The sequence below is a fragment of the Oncorhynchus keta genome, unplaced genomic scaffold (genome assembly GCF_023373465.1).
Source record: "Oncorhynchus keta strain PuntledgeMale-10-30-2019 unplaced genomic scaffold, Oket_V2 Un_scaffold_4285_pilon_pilon, whole genome shotgun sequence".
NCBI classification, from domain to species: Eukaryota; Metazoa; Chordata; class Actinopteri; order Salmoniformes; family Salmonidae; genus Oncorhynchus; species Oncorhynchus keta.
In genome coordinates, this window is record NW_026290938.1 from 1,257 (window position 1) to 16,803 (window position 15,547).

Below are 15,547 nucleotides of genomic sequence, written 5' to 3' on the forward strand. Positions count from 1 at the left end.
CTACTGTCTGTAAACACACAGTCCAGTTCAAAGTGAATGATGACAGGCCCTACTGCCTGTAAACCACAGTCCAGTTCAAAGAGAACGATGCCAGGCCAATGTGCCAAATGGCTTATTTGCATATAGGCCTCCTGTAGCTCTGATTGGCTATGGTGCACCGGTCTGCGTAGACTCTGGTCCTATTATTATTATTATTTACAGGGTTTATTAAGACACACTTTTTTTATTATTATTATTCCCAAACATTCTATGAATTTATGAAAACGTGAAAATGACCAAATCTAAGCTCTGGCTTGTCAGAAAATGTAAAAAAAAAAAAAAAAAAAAAAAAAAAGGCACCCTATTCTTCCTGGGGGTTGGACAGATTTGAACAAGATGTCATGCTGTTATAGTGCTGTCAGTTCCACTTTAAGTAGCATTGGAAGACAGGATCCATCAAACACACCGTGTGTCATCACAGTGGTCTCTAACTTGTGGTTAGACTCGCTCAGGTGGAACACATTTAAATTTGCGCTCGTTTTTTTTTCTCCAATGCTGAATTGAATGTCATTGAGAAAACAGAAAGGTGTCGTAATGTATTTTTTTTCTCCCACAAACATCCTTTCTAAATTTAAAAGTAAACATCCTGTTTTTCAAAAGTATCTGTAATCCGATTACAATAATTAAAAAAAATATGGTAATGTAAATGATTATATTTTTTCACTACTCAGATTACATGTAATCTGTTACTCCGCAACCCCTGGTAAAATGAGTTAGGATTCTGTGTTTTCACATTGCAAAAGTGATTGCTTTTGAGTTAAACATTGTATTTACCTTCCCAATGAAAAGTAGTTTGTAAAAAGTCGAACATATTTATTGTATGGAAAAGAGACGTGTTTCTGGACGTCCTGCTACGTCACAAGGCTGGGCGGGTCCGTTTCCATTGCCCGTCATATCCCCTGGGGGACCGGGAGCCAATAGCGTCGCTCGACAACCCGGAAGGAACAGCAGCCCGAAAAGAGCGCCTGGATTTCAATTTCAGAACAGAAACATTGACAGGTTAGTTCATCTTTTCAACCTAAGCAACATTTTAATGTCGTGTGTGTACAGTTATATCGCTGTGAATGTGTAAGTCGAGTCGCTAACCTTTAACCATGTAGCGTTTCCTCGACGTTGTCGTGGAACTTTGCAGAAAACAGGGCAAGCTACGTTCACTGTTTGTTTGTTAGTTAAAGCTAAACGTTATTTGCGTCGAGAAACATTTCAGTTATGTTTTTCAAAACTTATTTTTTTGTAGCACTGTTGTCCTGTAGGTTATAGAAAACGTGTTACTTTTGTCGCATGCAAGAAGACACATTTAAACGCGCAAAAGCGGTGAGGGAGGTGTGCCCTTCTCAAATTGAACAGTAATCTGCAAGGCGGTGATGCATCGTTGTCAACAAGGCAGACGACTTTTCATTTGTAATGCAGATAAACACGATTTATCAAAAGGAATCACTTGTACCCGTGTGAACACAGAATCCCGGTCATTCCACATCCTCTTGCGTCACTGTTGTTTTGAGCCGACTTCCGCCATGGTCTTTGAATAGAGTACCACAGTCATAATACTCATAAAACCTAAGGGTCAAACATGTTTTTCCAACATGACATTTTCCCATAACAGATGTTTTAGAAACCCTTAAGGGGGCTTTTAGTCTGGGTTTCTGTACAGCACTTTGAGATATCAGCTGATGTACCATGGGCTTTATAAATACATTTTGATTTGATTTAAAATAAGGTAGACCTTTTTTTCTTCTATTGTGTTATTGACTGTATGTTTGTTTATTCCATGTGTAACTCTCTGTTGTTGTTTGTGTCACAGTTGTAAATGAGAACTTGTTCTCAACTATAATAATAATAATAATATATGCCATTTAGCAGACGCTTTTATCCAAAGCGACTTACAGTCATGTGTGCATACATTCTACGTATGGGTGGTCCCGGGATCGAACCCACTACGTTACAAGCGCCATGCTCTACCAACTGAGCTACAGAAGGACCTTTTCAACTAGCCTACCTGGTTAAAGACAGGTATATATATATATATATATATATATTTTGTCTGTGTTTAGTTTATGCTTAACCTGGCACAACGTTTTTGATAACTAAATCTCTATAGGACAAGGCAACTTTTTTTAGCAATATATTTACCTCCCAAAAATAAAATGCTAATTATCATAAAGAGCTACATATGCCATTGACTACATTTCAGTCGGCCTAGCCCGTGTCAGTCGACATTCTCTCGCAAGCCTATCTCAGAATGTACGATTTTTGCTTCAATTTTGTCATTTACAATCTGGCCAGGTTGATATCCAGATTTGAATCTGGTTCCGTAGCACAGTGTGACGTGATGATCGTAATAGACGGAATCTGACGTACAGTCTGAAAAGGTTTTTACTGCTAATGGGGAAGACCTCCAACGTGTCATAACACAAGGAGGAATGGAAGATGGGACATGTCTGCTTCTTATTGGCTAAGAGGTGTCCTCCTTTTCTCTCTCCCCTTCATATCCCCTGGCTAAGAGGTGTCCTCCCTTTCTCTCTCCCCTTCATGTCCCCTGGTTAAGAGGTGTCCTCCCTTTCTCTCTCCCCTTCATGTCCCCTGGCTAAGAGGTGTCCTCCCTTTCTCTCTCCCCTTCATGTCCCCTGGCTAAGAGGTGTCCTCCCTTTCTCTCTCCCCTTCATGTCCCCTGGCTAAGAGGTGTCCTCCCTTTCTCTCTCCCCTTCATGTCCCCTGGCTAAGAGGTGTCCTCCCTTTCTCTCTCCCCTTCATGTCCCCTGGCTAAGAGGTGTCCTCCCTTTCTCTCTCCCCTTCATGTCCCCTGGCTAAGAGGTGTCCTCCCTTTCTCTCTCCCCTTCATGTCCCCTGGCTAAGAGGTGTCCCCCTTTCTCTCTCCCCTTCATGTCCCCTGGCTAAGAGGTGTCCTCCCTTTCTCTCTCCCCTTCATGTCCCCTGGCTAAGAGGTGTCCTCCCTTTCTCCCCTCATGTCCCCTTTCTCTCTCTCTCTCTCTGTGTGTGTAACCCTGTGCTATCTCCCCATCTCTGACTCCCTCCTCTCCCCTTGTTGTCCCTGAACTAGGAATCCTCCCTGAACTCCCTCATTAGTGTCATCTCCTCTGTAGTTCCACGGAGCAGGCTGAGACACCTGGGTTGTGTCCCAAATGGCACCCTATTCCCTTTCTATAGTGCACTACTTTAGTCCAGGGCCCATAGTGCACTATATAGGGTGTCATTTGGGACAGGCGTTTAGAATCCAGGGCCATTACTTAGTCTGCGGGCAGCGCTTTAGCAGCAATTAACCCCAGTGACATATCCCAGGGTGCCCAGGTGTCAACGACAGCCTTCCACTAACTAACACACTGTAAACAACAGGGTCTGATCAATGACACACAGAGGGCCTTTCTGGGAGGGGGAGGGGCTGGGTCAGGGAGAGAGGACGGACTGGGTCAGGGAGAGAGGACGGACTGGGTCAGGGAGAGAGAGGACGGACTGGGTCAGGGAGAGAGGACGGACTGGGTCAGGAGAGAGAGGACGGACTGGGTCAGGGAGAGAGGACGGACAGGGTCAGAGAGAGAGAGGACGGACTGTCCGGGTCAGAGAGAGAGAGGACGGACTGTCCGGGTCAGAGAGAGAGAGAGGACGGACTGTCCGGGTCAGAGAGAGAGAGGACGGACTGTCCGGGTCAGAGAGAGAGAGGACGGACTGTCCGGGTCAGAGAGAGAGAGGACGGACTGTCCGGGTCAGAGAGAGGACGGACTGTCCGGGTCAGAGAGAGAGAGGACGGACTGTCCGGGTCAGAGAGAGAGAGAGGACGGACTGTCCGGGTCAGAGAGAGAGAGAGAGGACGGACTGTCCGGGTCAGAGAGAGAGAGGACGGACTGTCCGGGTCAGAGAGAGAGAGGACGGACTGTCCGGGTCAGAGAGAGAGAGGACGGACTGTCCGGGTCAGAGAGAGAGAGAGAGAGAGAGGACGGACTGTCCGGGTCAGAGAGAGAGAGAGGACGGACTGTCCGGGTCAGAAAGAGAGAGAGGACGGACTGTCCGGGTCAGAGAGAGAGAGAGAGGACGGACTGTCCGGGTCAGAGAGAGAGAGAGAGGACGGACTGTCCGGGTCAGAAGAGAGAGAGGACGGACTGTCCGGGTCGGACTGGAGAGAGGGAGAGGACGGACTGTCCGGGTCAGAGAGAGAGAGAGAGAGAGGACGGACTGTCCGGGTCAGAGAGAGAGAGAGGACGGACTGTCCGGGTCAGAGAGAGAGAGAGAGACGGACTGTCCGGGTCAGAGAGAGAGAGAGAGACGGACTGTCCGGGTCAGAGAGAGAGAGAGGACGGACTGTCCGGGTCAGAGAGAGAGAGAGAGGACGGACTGTCCGGGTCAGAGAGAGAGAGAGGACGGACTGTCCGGGTCAGAGAGAGAGAGAGAGAGAGGACGGACTGTCCGGGTCAGAGAGAGAGAGAGAGAGAGGACGGACTGTCCGGGTCAGAGAGAGAGAGAGAGGACGGACTGTCCGGGTCAGAGAGAGAGAGAGGACGGACTGTCCGGGTCAGAGAGAGAGAGGACGGACTGTCCGGGTCAGAGAGAGAGGACGGACTGTCCGGGTCAGAGAGAGAGAGAGGACGGACTGTCCGGGTCAGAGAGAGAGAGGACGGACTGTCCGGGTCAGAGAGAGAGAGAGGACGGACTGTCCGGGTCAGAGAGAGAGAGAGGACGGACTGTCCGGGTCAGAGAGAGAGAGAGGACGGACTGTCCGGGTCAGAGAGAGAGAGGACGGACTGTCCGGGTCAGGGAGAGGAGGACGGACTGTCCGGGTCAGGGAGAGACTGTCCGGGTCAGGACGGACTGGGTCAGGGTCAGGGAGAGAGGACGGACTGGGTCAGGGTCAGGGAGAGAGGACGGACTGGGTCAGGGTCAGGGAGAGAGGACGGACTGGGTCAGGGTCAGGAGAGAGAGGACGGACTGTCCGGGTCAGGAGAGAGAGGACGGACTGTCCGGGTCAGAGAGAGAGAGGACGGACTGTCCGGGTCAGAGAGAGAGGACGGACTGTCCGGGTCAGAGAGAGAGAGGACGGACTGTCCGGGTCAGAGAGAGAGGACGGACTGTCCGGGTCAGGGAGAGAGGGAGGACGGACCGGGTCAGGGAGAGAGGGAGGACGGACTCCGGGTCAGAGAGAGAGGGAGGACTGGGTCAGAGAGAGAGGGAGGACTGGGTCAGAGAGAGAGGGAGAGAGGACGGACTGGGTCAGAGAGAGGGGGAGAGAGGACGTACTGGGTCAGAGAGAGGGGGAGAGAGGACGGACTGGGTCAGAGAGAGAGGACGGACTGGGTCAGGGAGAGAGAGGGAGAGAGGACGGACTGGGTCAGGGAGAGAGAGGGAGAGAGGACGGACTGGGTCAGAGAGAGAGGGAGAGAGGACGGACCGGGTCAGGAGAGCGGACGGACCGGGTCAGAGAGAGAGAGAGGGAGAGAGGACGGACTGGGTCAGAGAGAGAGGGAGAGAGGACGGACCGGGTCAGGGAGAGCGGACGGACCGGGTCAGAGAGAGAGAGAGGGAGAGAGGACGGACTGGGTCAGGGAGAGCGGACGGACCGGGTCAGAGAGCGAGCGGACGGACCAGGTCAGAGAGAGAGAGCGGACTGTCCGGGTCAGAGAGAGAGAGGACGGACCGGGTCAGAGAGAGAGAGGACGGACGGGTCAGAGAGAGGACGGACGGGTCAGGGAGAGAGACCGGGTCAGGGAGAGGGACGGACCGGGTCAGGGAGAGGGGGAGAGACCGGGTCAGGGAGAGGGGAGAGAGACCGGGTCAGGGAGAGGGGGGGAGAGACCGGGTCAGGGAGAGAGACCGGGTCAGGAGAGAGAGGACGGACCGGGTCAGGGAGAGGGGGAGAGAGACCGGGTCAGGGAGAGAGAGGACGGACCGGGTCAGGGGAGAGAGAGGACGGACCGGGTCAGGGAGAGAGACCGGGTCAGGGAGAGAGGACGGACCGGGTCAGGGAGAGGGGGAGAGAGACCGGGTCAGGGAGAGGGGACGGACCGGGTCAGGGAGAGAGAGAGGACGGACTGGGTCAGGGAGAGAGAGGACGGACCGGGTCAGAGAGAGGGGGAGAGAGACCGGGTCAGAGAGAGAGAGGACGGACCGGGTCAGAGAGAGAGAGGACGGACCGGGTCAGAGAGAGAGAGAGGACGGACCGGGTCAGAGAGAGAGAGGACGGTCCGGGTCAGAGAGAGAGACAGGACGGACCGGGTCAGAGAGAGAGACAGGACGGACCGGGTCAGAGAGAGAGACAGGACGGACCGGGTCAGAGAGAGAGACAGGACGGCCCGGTCAGAGAGAGAGACAGGACGGACCGGGTCAGAGAGAGAGAGAGGACGGACCGGGTCAGAGAGAGAGAGGACGGACCGGGTCAGGGAGAGAGGGAGGACGGACGGGTCAGGGAGAGAGGGAGGACGGACGGGTCAGAGAGAGAGGGAGAGAGGGAGGACTGGGTCAGAGAGAGAGGAGGACTGGGTCAGAGAGAGAGGGAGAGAGGACGGACTGGGTCAGAGAGAGGGGGAGAGGACGGACTGGGTCAGGGAGAGAGGACGGACTGGGTCAGGGAGAGAGAGGGAGAGAGGACGGACTGGGTCAGGGAGAGAGAGGGAGAGAGGACGGACTGGGTCAGGGAGAGAGAGGGAGAGAGGACGGACTGGGTCAGAGAGAGAGGGAGAGAGGACGGACGGGTCAGAGAGAGACAGGACGGACCGGGTCAGAGAGAGAGAGGACGGACCGGGTCAGGGAGAGAGGGAGGACGGACCGGGTCAGGGAGAGAGGGAGGACGGACCGGGTCAGGGAGAGAGGGAGGACTGGGTCAGAGAGAGAGGGAGGACTGGGTCAGAGAGAGAGGGAGAGAGGACGGACTGGGTCAGAGAGAGGGGGAGAGAGGACGGACTGGGTCAGAGAGAGGGAGAGAGGACGGACTGGGTCAGGAGAGAGGACGGACTGGGTCAGGGAGAGAGAGGGAGAGAGGACGGACTGGGTCAGGGAGAGAGGACGGACTGGGTCAGGGATAGAGAGAGAGAGGACGGACTGGGTCAGAGAGAGAGGGAGAGAGGACGGACCGGGTCAGGGAGAGCGGACGGACAGGTCAGAGAGAGAGCGGACGGACCGGGTCAGAGAGAGAGAGGACGGACCGGGTCAGAGAGAGAGAGAGAGGACGGACCGGGTCAGAGAGAGAGAGGACGGACGGGTCAGAGAGAGAGAGGACGGACGGGTCAGAGAGAGAGAGGACGGACCGGGTCAGAGAGAGGGAGGACGGACCGGGTCAGGAGAGAGACCGGGTCAGGGAGAGGGGACGGACCGGGTCAGGGAGAGGGGGAGAGAGACCGAGAGAGAGACTGGGTCAGAGAGATGGGGAGAGAGGACGGACTGGGTCAGAGAGAGAGGGAGAGAGGACGGACTGGGTCAGAGAGAGGGAGAGAGGACGGACTGGGTCAGAGAGAGGGAGAGAGGACGGACTGGGTCAGAGAGAGGGAGAGAGGACGGACTGGGTCAGAGAGAGGGAGAGAGGACGGACTGGGTCAGGGAGAGAGGACGGACTGGGTCAGGGAGAGAGGACGGACTGGGTCAGGGAGAGAGAGGGAGAGAGGACGGACTGGGTCAGGGAGAGAGAGGGAGAGAGGACGGACTGGGTCAGGGAGAGCGGACGGACCGGGTCAGAGAGAGAGCGGACGGACGGGTCAGAGAGAGAGAGGACGGACCGGGTCAGAGAGAGAGAGAGGACGGACCGGGTCAGAGAGAGAGAGGACGGACCGGGTCAGAGAGAGAGAGGACGGACCGGGTCAGAGAGAGAGAGGACGGACCGGGTCGGGGAGAGAGACCGGGTCAGGGAGAGGGGACGGACGGGGTCAGGGAGAGGGGGAGAGAGACCGGGAGAGAGACCGGGTCAGGGAGAGGGGGAGAGAGACCGGGTCAGGGAGAGAGAGGACGGACGGGTCAGGGAGAGAGGACGGACCGGGTCAGAGAGAGAGAGGACGGACGGGTCAGAGAGAGAGAGGACGGACCGGGTCAGAGAGAGAGACCGGGTCAGGGAGAGGGGACGGACCGGGTCAGGGAGAGGGGGAGAGAGACCGGGAGAGAGACCGGGTCAGGGAGAGGGGGAGAGAGACCGGGTCAGGGAGAGGGGGAGAGAGACCGGGTCAGGGAGAGGGGAGAGAGACCGGGTCAGGGAGAGGGGGGAGAGAGACCGGGGCAGGGAGAGAGACCGGGTCAGGGGAGAGAGACCGGGTCAGGGAGAGGGGGAGAGAGACCGGGTCAGGGAGAGAGAGGACGGACCGGGTCAGGGAGAGGGGGAGAGAGACCGGGTCAGGGAGAGAGACCGGGTCAGGGAGAGAGAGGACGGACCGGGTCAGGGAGAGAGAGGACGGACCGGGTCAGAGAGAGAGAGGACGGACGGGTCAGGGAGAGAGACCGGGTCAGGGAGAGGGGACGGACCGGGTCAGGGAGGGGGAGAGAGACCGGGAGAGAGACCGGGTCAGGGAGAGGGGGAGAGAGACCGGGTCAGGGAGAGGGGAGAGAGACCGGGTCAGGGAGAGAGAGGACGGACGGGTCAGGGAGAGGGGAGAGAGACCGGGTCAGGGAGAGAGACCGGGTCAGGGAGAGAGAGGACGGACCGGGTCAGGGAGAGAGAGGACGGACGGGTCAGAGAGAGAGAGGACGGACCGGGTCAGAGAGAGAGAGGACGGACCGGGTCAGAGAGAGAGAGGACGGACTGGTCAGAGAGAGAGAGGACGGACGGGTCAGGGAGAGAGACCGAGGGGGAGAGAGACCGGGAGAGAGACCGGGTCAGGGAGAGGGGGAGAGAGACCGGGAGACCGGGTCAGGGAGAGGGGGAGAGAGACCGGGTCAGGGAGAGGGGGAGAGAGACCGGGTCAGGGAGAGAGACCGGGTCAGGGAGAGAGACCGGGTCAGGGAGAGGGGGAGAGAGACCGGGTCAGGGAGAGAGAGGACGGACCGGGTCAGGGAGAGGGGGAGAGAGACCGGGTCAGGGAGAGAGACCGGGTCAGGGAGAGAGAGGACGGACCGGGTCAGGGAGAGAGAGGACGGACCGGGTCAGGGGAGAGAGACCGGGTCAGGGAGAGAGGACGGACCGGGTCAGGGAGAGGGGACGGACCGGGTCAGGGGAGAGAGAGGACGGACGGGTCAGGGAGAGAGAGGACGGACCGGGTCAGGAGAGAGAGGGACGGACCGGGTCAGAGAGAGGGGGAGAGGACCGGGTCAGAGAGAGAGAGGACGGACCGGGTCAGAGAGAGAGAGGACGGACCGGGTCAGAGAGAGAGAGGACGGACCGGTCAGAGAGAGAGAGAGGACGGACCGGGTCAGGACGGACCGGGTCAGAGAGAGAGAGGACGGACCGGTCAGAGAGAGAGAGAGAGGACGGACTGGTCAGAGAGAGAGAGGACGGACCGGGTCAGAGAGAGAGAGGACGGACTGGTCAGAGAGAGAGAGGACGGACCGGGTCAGAGAGGAGAGGACGGAGGGTCAGAGAGAGAGAGGACGGACCGGGTCAGAGAGAGAGAGGACGGACCGGGTCAGAGAGAGAGAGGACGGACGGGTCAGAGAGAGAGGACGGACCGGGTCAGAGAGAGAGAGAGGACGGACCGGGTCAGAGAGACGGGTCAGGGAGAGGACGGACCGGGTCAGAGAGAGGGAGGACGGACGGGTCAGAGAGAGAGAGACCGGGTCAGGGAGAGAGACCGGGTCAGAGAGAGAGGACGGACCGGGTCAGAGAGAGAGGACGGACCGGGTCAGGGAGAGGGGGAGAGACGGACCGGGTCAGGAGGAGACCGGGTCAGGGAGAGAGAGACCGGGTCAGGGGAGAGGACCGGGTCAGGAGAGAGAGGACGGACCGGGTCAGGGAGAGAGAGACGGACCGGGTCAGGGGAGAGAGGACGGACGGGTCAGGGAGAGAGAGGACGGACGGGTCAGAGAGAGAGAGAGGACGGACGGGTCAGAGAGAGAGAGGACGGACCGGGTCAGGGAGAGAGACCGGGAGGACGGACGGGTCAGAGAGAGAGAGGACGGACGGGGTCAGGGAGAGAGACCGGGTCAGGGAGAGGGACGGACCGGGTCAGGAGAGAGGGGGAGAGGACCCGGGTCAGGAGAGAGGGGAGAGAGACCGGGTCAGGGAGAGGGGGAGAGAGACCGGGTCAGGGAGAGGGGGAGAGAGACCGGGTCAGGGAGAGACCGGGTCAGGGAGAGAGACCGGGTCAGGGAGAGGGGGAGAGAGACCGGGTCAGGGAGAGAGAGGACGGACCGGGTCAGGAGAGGGGGACGAGACCGGGTCAGGGAGAGAGACCGGGTCAGGGAGAGAGAGGACGGACCGGGTCAGGGAGAGAGAGGACGGACTGGTCAGGGAGAGAGGGAGACGGGTCAGGGAGAGAGACGGACGGGTCAGGAGAGAGAGAGGACGGACCGGGTCAGGAGAGGGGGGAGGAGACCGGGTCAGGGAGAGAGGGACGGACGGGTCAGGGAGAGAGAGAGGACGGACCGGGTCAGACCGGGTCAGAGAGAGAGAGGACGGACCGGGTCAGAGAGAGAGAGGACGGACTGGTCAGAGAGAGACAGGACGGACCGGGTCAGAGAGAGAGGACGGACCGGGTCGGACTGGGTCAGAGAGAGAGAGGACGGACCGGTCAGAGAGAGAGAGGACGGACGGGTCAGAGAGAGAGAGGACGGACGGGTCAGAGAGAGAGAGGACGGACGGGTCAGAGAGAGAGAGGACGGACCGGGTCAGAGAGAGAGAGGACGGACCGGGTCAGAGAGAGAGAGGACGGACCGGGTCAGAGAGAGAGAGAGGACGGACGGTCAGAGAGAGAGAGGACGGGTCAGAGAGAGAGAGGACGGACCGGGTCAGAGAGAGAGAGGACGGACCGGGTCAGAGAGAGAGAGGACGGACCGGGTCAGAGAGAGAGAGAGAGAGACGGACCGGGTCAGAGAGAGAGAGGACGGACGGGTCAGAGAGAGAGAGAGGACGGACGGGTCAGAGAGAGAGAGAGGACGGACCGGGTCAGAGAGAGAGAGGACGGACCGGGTCAGGGAGAGAGAGAGGACGGACCGGGTCAGGGAGAGAGAGAGGACGGACGGGTCAGGGAGAGAGAGAGAGGACGGACCGGGTCAGGGAGAGAGAGGACGGACCGGGTCAGGGAGAGAGAGAGGACGGACCGGGTCAGGGAGAGAGAGGACGGACCGGGTCAGGGAGAGAGAGGACGGACCGGGTCAGGGAGAGGACGGACCGGGTCAGGGAGAGAGGACGGACCGGGTCAGGGAGAGGAGAGGAGACCGGGTCAGGGAGAGGGGGAGAGACGGACCGGGTCAGGGAGGAGAGAGGGTCAGGGAGGGGGAGAGAGACCGGGTCAGGGAGAGGGGACGGACCGGGTCAGGGAGAGAGGGAGGAGACAGGTCAGGGGGAGAGAGACCGGGTCAGGAGAGAGACGGGTCAGGGAGAGAGACCGGGTCAGGGAGAGGGGACGGACCGGGTCAGGGAGAGAGAGGACGGACCGGGTCAGGGGAGAGAGAGAGGACGGACCGGGTCAGGGAGAGAGAGAGGACGGACCGGTCAGGGGAGAGAGAGAGGACGGACCGGGTCAGGGAGAGAGAGAGGACGGACCGGGTCAGGGAGAGAGAGAGAGGACGGACCGGGTCAGGGACAGAGAGAGGACGGACCGGGTCAGGGAGAGAGAGGACGGACCGGGTCAGGGAGAGAGAGGACGGACCGGGTCAGGGAGAGAGAGGACGGACCGGGTCAGGGAGAGAGAGGACGGACCGGGTCAGGGAGAGAGAGGACGGACCGGGTCAGAGAGAGGGGGAGAGAGACCGGGTCAGGGAGAGAGGACGGACCGGGTCAGGGAGAGGGGGAGAGAGACCGGGTCAGGGAGAGGGGGAGAGAGACCGGGTCAGGGAGAGGGGACGGACCGGGTCAGGGAGAGAGAGGACGGACCGGGTCAGAGAGAGGGGGAGAGAGACCGGGTCAGGGAGAGAGAGGACGGACCGGGTCAGGGAGAGAGAGGACGGACCGGGTCAGGGAGAGAGAGGACGGGCCGGGTCAGGGAGAGAGAGGACGGGCCGGGTCAGGGAGAGAGAGGACGGGCCGGGTGAGGGAGAGAGAGGACGGGCCGGGTCAGGGAGAGAGAGGACGGGCCGGGTCAGGGAGAGAGAGGACGGGCCGGGTCAGGGAGAGAGAGAGGACGGCCGGGTCAGGGAGAGAGAGAGGACAGGCCGGGTCAGGGAGAGAGAGAGGACGGGCCGGGTCAGGGAGAGAGAGAGGACGGGCCGGGTCAGGGAGAGAGAGGACGGACCGGGTCAGGAGAGAGAGGACGGACCGGATCAGAGAGAGGGGGAGAGAGACCGGGTCAGGGAGAGAGGACGGACCGGGTCAGGGAGAGGGGGAGAGAGACCGGGTCAGGGAGAGGGGACGGACCGGGTCAGGGAGAGAGAGGACGGACCGGGTCAGAGAGAGAGGGGAGAGAGACCGGGTCAGGGAGAGAGAGGACGGACCGGGTCAGGGAGAGAGAGGACGGACCGGGTCAGGGAGAGAGAGGACGGACCGGGTCAGGAGAGAGAGGACGGGCCGGGTCAGGGAGAGAGAGGACGGGCCGGGTCAGGGAGAGAGGGGGAGAGAGACCGGGTCAGGGAGAGGGGACGGACCGGGTCAGGGAGAGAGAGGACGGACCGGGTCAGAGAGAGGGGGAGAGAGACCGGGTCAGGGAGAGAGAGGACGGACCGGGTCAGAGAGAGACAGGACGGACCGGGTCAGAGAGAGAGAGAGGACGGACCGGGTCAGAGAGAGAGAGGACGGACGGGTCAGAGAGAGAGAGGACGGACCGGGTCAGAGAGAGAGAGGACGGACTGGTCAGAGAGAGAGAGGACGGACCGGTTCAGAGAGAGAGAGGACGGACGGGTCAGAGAGAGAGAGGACGGACTGGTCAGAGAGAGAGAGGACGGACCGGGTCAGAGAGAGAGAGAGGACGGACCGGGTCAGAGAGAGAGAGAGGACGGACGGGTCAGAGAGAGAGAGAGGACGGACCGGGTCAGAGAGAGAGAGGACGGACCGGGTCAGAGAGAGAGAGGACGGACCGGGTCAGAGAGAGAGAGAGGACGGACCGGGTCAGAGAGAGAGAGAGGACGGACCGGGTCAGAGAGAGAGAGAGGACGGACCGGGTCAGAGAGAGAGGACGGACGGGTCAGAGAGGGGAGGACGGACCGGGTAAGAGAGAGGGAGGACGGACCGGGTCAGGGAGAGACCGGGTCAGGGAGAGAGGACGGACCGGGTCAGGGAGAGGGGACGGACCGGGTCAGGGAGAGAGAGGACGGACCGGGTCAGGGAGAGGGGAGAGAGACCGGGTCAGGGAGAGAGACCGGGTCAGGGAGAGAGAGGACGGACCGGGTCAGGGAGAGAGAGGACGGACCGGGTCAGAGAGAGAGAGGACGGACCGGGTCAGAGAGAGAGAGGACGGACGGGTCAGAGAGAGAGAGGACGGACGGTCAGAGAGAGAGAGGACGGACGGGTCAGGGAGAGAGACCGGGTCAGGGAGAGGGGGAGAGATCGGGAGAGAGACCGGGTCAGGGAGAGGGGGAGAGAGACCGGGTCAGGGAGAGGGGGAGAGAGACCGGGTCAGGGAGAGGGGAGAGAGACGGGTCAGGGAGAGAGACCGGGTCAGGGAGAGAGACCGGGTCAGGAGAGGGGGAGAGAGACCGGGTCAGGGAGAGAGAGGACGGACCGGGTCAGGGAGAGGGGGAGAGAGACCGGGTCAGGAGAGAGACCGGGTCAGGGAGAGAGAGGACGGACCGGGTGGTCAGGGAGAGAGACCGGGTCAGGGAGAGAGGACGGACCGGGTCAGGGAGAGGGGGAGAGAGACCGGGTCAGGGAGAGGGGACGGACCGGGTCAGGGAGAGAGAGGACGGACCGGGTCAGGGATAGAGAGGACGGACCGGGTCAGAGAGAGGGGGAGAGAGACCGGGTCAGAGAGAGAGAGGACGGACCGGGTCAGAGAGAGAGAGAGGACGGACCGGGTCAGAGAGAGAGAGGACGGACGGGTCAGAGAGAGAGGACGGACCGGGTCAGAGAGAGACAGGACGGACGGGTCAGAGAGAGAGAGAGGACGGAGGGGGAGAGAGAGGACGGGGTCAGAGAGAGAGGGACGGACCGGGTCAGAGAGAGAGAGGACGGACCGGGTCAGAGAGAGAGAGACGGAGAGGACGGACCGGGTCAGAGAGAGAGAGGACGGACGGGTCAGAGAGAGAGTCAGGACGGACCGGGTCAGAGAGAGAGACGGGGACTGGTCAGGGAGGACGGACCGGGTCAGAGAGAGAGAGAGGACGGACCGGGTCAGAGAGAGAGAGAGGACGGACCGGGTCAGAGAGAGAGAGGACGGACCGGGTCAGAGAGAGAGAGAGGACGGACCGGGTCAGAGAGAGAGAGAGAGGACGGACGGACCGGGTCAGAGAGAGGGAGAGGACGGACCGGGTCAGGGAGAGAGAGAGAGGACGGACCGGGTCAGAGAGAGAGAGGACGGACCGGGTCAGAGAGAGAGAGAGGACGGACCGGGTCAGGGAGAGAGGGAGACGGACTGGTCAGGGAGGGAGGACGGACCGGGTCAGGGAGAGAGAGAGGACGGACCGGGTCAGGAGAGAGAGAGGAGGACGGGTCAGAGAGAGGAGTGACGGACCGGGTCAGAGGAGAGAGACCGGGTCAGGGAGAGGAGAGAGAGAGGACGGACCGGGTCAGGAGAGAGAGGACGGACCGGGTCAGGGAGAGAGAGAGGACGGACCGGGTCAGGAGAGAGAGAGGACGGACCGGGTCAGGGAGAGAGAGGACGGACCGGGTCAGGAGAGAGAGAGGAGAGGACGGACCGGGTCAGGACGGACTCGGGTCAGAGAGGACGGACCGGGTCAGGGAGAGAGGACGGACTCCCGGGTCAGGGAGAGAGAGAGGACGGACGGGTCAGGGAGAGAGACGGACGACCGGGTCAGGGAGAGAGAGGACGGACCGGGTCAGGAGAGAGAGACGGGTCAGGAGAGAGGACGGACCGGGTCACGGACTGTCCGGGAGAGGGGAGAGACGGACTGTCCGGGTCAGAGAGAGGACACTGTCCGGGTCAGAGAGAGAGGACGGACCGGGTCAGACTGTCCGGGTCAGAGAGAGAGGACGGACGGACTGTCGGGTCAGAGAGAGAGAGGACGGACCGGGTCAGAGAGAGAGGACGGACCGGGTCAGGGAGAGGAGAGAGAGAGGACGGACTGTCGGGTCAGGAGAGAGAGAGGACGGACGGGTCAGAGAGAGAGACGGACCGGGTCAGAGAGAGAGAGGACGGACCGGGTCAGGAGAGAGAGAGGACGGACTATCCGGGTCAGAGAGAGAGAGAGGACGGACTGTCCGGGTCAGAGAGAGAGAGAGAGGACGGACTGTCGGGTCAGAGAGAGAGAGGACGGACCGGGTCAGAGAGAGAGAGGACGGACGGGTCAGAGAGAGAGAGGACGGACTGACCGGGTCAGAGAG

General features: G+C 60.5%; 1 protein-coding gene across 1 annotated transcript in view; it reads left to right on the top strand.

Annotated features, from left to right (window-relative positions):
* Positions 1 to 874: 874 nt before the first annotated feature.
* LOC127928845 (rho guanine nucleotide exchange factor 39-like) overlaps positions 875 to 15,547 on the top strand; it is a 98,832-nt gene continuing 84,159 nt past the window's right edge. Inside the window, 1 exon segment of the mRNA XM_052516270.1 lies at positions 875 to 1,038. The gene's annotated coding sequence lies outside the window, so the exon portion shown is untranslated.